The sequence below is a fragment of the Pseudophryne corroboree genome (assembly GCF_028390025.1).
Source record: "Pseudophryne corroboree isolate aPseCor3 chromosome 7 unlocalized genomic scaffold, aPseCor3.hap2 SUPER_7_unloc_6, whole genome shotgun sequence".
Classification (NCBI taxonomy): domain Eukaryota; kingdom Metazoa; phylum Chordata; class Amphibia; order Anura; family Myobatrachidae; genus Pseudophryne; species Pseudophryne corroboree.
The window spans coordinates 280,697-282,847 of NW_026967615.1; the positions used below are offsets into that span (position 1 = coordinate 280,697).

Consider the following 2,151-nt stretch of genomic DNA (forward strand, 5'->3'; position numbering starts at 1 on the left):
TTTTCACATTAAACAGACTTCCACATGAGAAAGCAGCAAGGATACAGTGGCGTTAATGTTTCCTGGTGTCAACCTGTATTATTTCAGTAGACATTGAAATGAGGATGCATCTTGCTGCCTTTCCAATGAAGCAAGTTTAATTTAGTAATAGGTGAAAAACCATCCCTACAAAGGTGTTAATCAGAGACTTGGCTTTGTGGACACTTTTCAAAGAACAAATTTGTTAGCATAATAATAAAGGCAGAAAATGAAGAGCTGTTTAATCACTCAATTGGATTTTTCTGCCAGCATATTTCTTTTTCTCTGCAACCCATTGCTAAATTGTGCTTCCTAGCTGTTTTTTATAAAATCACTGAATCAAATCTAACTCTGATTACATCAGAGAAGGCCAGGTACCCTACACCATAAGAGGGGGTTTGAAATTTTGACTTGTCTACTTAAATATCACCAAAACCTGATCACAATGTCAATTATGTCCCTGGGTGGGATTGAACCACCAACCTTTTGGTTAGTAACCAGACACACTAACCGATTGCGCCACAGAGACACTTTGCAAAAAGTACATACTGACAAAGGCTAATAAGCATTCATCTAGAACGTTTCCTAGAAAAACTTTAAAAAGTCAATAATCTGGAGAGTTTTTGTAAGAATTTTCTTAAATCAACCAACGAAGAAACACATTGGTACTTTCCCATGATGAGTGAGTGCTTCAGGATCTCTTGCACTTACATGTGCAGCAGAGTACTGCAATGGAAGCATGCTGGGCCCATTACCCAGAGGTAGGCAGATTGAAACTATCCTCTGCTATATGCATTTTTTTGTTAATTAAAGTAATCCAAAACTGGGATTGATATGTTAACTATTTTATGTTTACTTAAAGTACAATAACTTTTACCATTTTAATTTGTTTTAATAGTATATTGACAGTATTGTTTTCTTTCAAAAATCCACTTTTCTTTACCCTATTATTAAAATGGTAATTGACAAAAACAAACTACATTGTCACCAGAAGAGCAATACAAAATGTACAAGTGATATATTAAAATCATCTTTCCAGCTTGAATTTCAATGATGCATTGGGGCAACGATTTTGTGAGAAACATCTTCACCCTTAAATAAAGATTTTCTTAATTCCTTACCTGTGTGCTAATTAGATATCACCTTGTTTTCACATTAAACAGACTTCCACATGAGAAAGCAGCAAGGATGCATTGGCATTAATGTTTCCTGGTGTCAACCTGTATTATTTCAGTAGACATTGAAATGAGGATGCATCTTGCTGCCTTTCCAATGAAGCAAGTTTAATTTAGTAATAGGTGAAAAACCATCCTTACAAAGGTGTTCATCAGAGACTTGGCTTTGTGGACACTTTTCAGAGAACAAATTTGTTAGCATAAAAATAAAGCCAGAAAATGAAGAGCTGTTTAATCACTCAATTGGATTTTTTTGCCAGCATATTTCTTTTTCTCTGCAACCCACTGCTAAATTGTGCTTCCTAGCTGTTTTTATAAAATCACTGAATCAAATCTAACTCTGATTACATCAGAGAAGGCCAGGTACTCTACACCATAAGAGGGGATTTGAAATTTTGACTTGTCTACTTAAAGATCACCAAAATCTGATAACAAGGTCAATTATGTCCCTGGGTGGGATTGAACCACCAACCTTTTGGTTTATAGCCGTACACACTAACTGATTGCGCCACAGAGACACTTTGCAAAAGTACATACTGACAAAGGCTAATAAGCATTCATCTAAAACGTTTCCTAGAAAAACTTTAAAAAGTCAATAATCTGGAGAGTTTTTGTAAGATGTTTCTTCAATCCACCAACGAAGAAACACATTGGTACTTTCCCATGATGAGTGAGTGCTTCAGGATCTCTTGCACTTACATGTGCAGCAGAGTACTGCAATGGAAGCATGCTGGGCCCATAACCCAGAGGTAGGCAGATTAAAACTATCCTCTGCTATATGCATTTTTTTTGTTAATTAAAGTAATCCAAAACTGGGATTGATATTTTTGCTCTTTTATTTTTAATTAAAGTACAATAACTTTTACCATTTTAATTTGTTTTAATAGTATATTGACAGTATTGTTTTCTTTCAAAAATCCACTTAATTTTCTTTACCCTATTATTAAAATGGTAATTG

At 34.8% G+C, this 2,151-nt stretch overlaps 1 non-coding gene across 1 annotated transcript; it reads right to left on the bottom strand.

Moving 5' to 3' along the window:
• Nucleotides 1-473: 473 nt before the first annotated feature.
• TRNAS-ACU (transfer RNA serine (anticodon ACU)) lies at nt 474-547 on the bottom strand. Its single transcript has one exon. It is a non-coding gene; the product is annotated as a tRNA-Ser (tRNA).
• Nucleotides 548-2,151: the final 1,604 nt, after the last annotated feature.